This window comes from Sinocyclocheilus anshuiensis, unplaced genomic scaffold (genome assembly GCF_001515605.1).
Source record: "Sinocyclocheilus anshuiensis isolate Anshui unplaced genomic scaffold, SAMN03320099.WGS_v1.1 scaffold690, whole genome shotgun sequence".
NCBI classification, from domain to species: domain Eukaryota; kingdom Metazoa; phylum Chordata; class Actinopteri; order Cypriniformes; family Cyprinidae; genus Sinocyclocheilus; species Sinocyclocheilus anshuiensis.
This window is the reverse complement of record NW_015547715.1, coordinates 516,848-517,085: the sequence shown is the minus strand read 5'-3', so window position 1 is coordinate 517,085 and position 238 is coordinate 516,848. Positions and strand designations below refer to the sequence as shown.

Here is a 238-nt window from a genome sequence, read left to right as displayed (position 1 = left end):
CGGAGTTCCTTTGGAATTCTTCAGCGTTTAAGAACTGCCGCTTTCTCCGGTAGTGGGCGGAACTAATGCGCAAATGTCTCATTGGCTGGCGCTCACCTATTATCGTCCCTGTTTTGAATTCAGCAAATCAGTTCGAGCGAACGCACACAACCTGATTAATATTCATGAATCCAGTAGCTCATTAATCCTTAGTGCGTTTTATATTGTTCTTATTAGTAGAATTCGTATCATTATTATC

At 41.2% G+C, this 238-nt stretch overlaps 1 protein-coding gene across 1 annotated transcript in view; it reads right to left on the bottom strand.

Moving 5' to 3' along the window:
- The window catches only part of LOC107704158 (tyrosine-protein phosphatase non-receptor type 11-like), a 15,444-nt gene that overhangs the window by 9,073 nt on the left and 6,133 nt on the right, over positions 1 to 238 (bottom strand). The gene's annotated exons all lie outside the window — the stretch shown is intronic.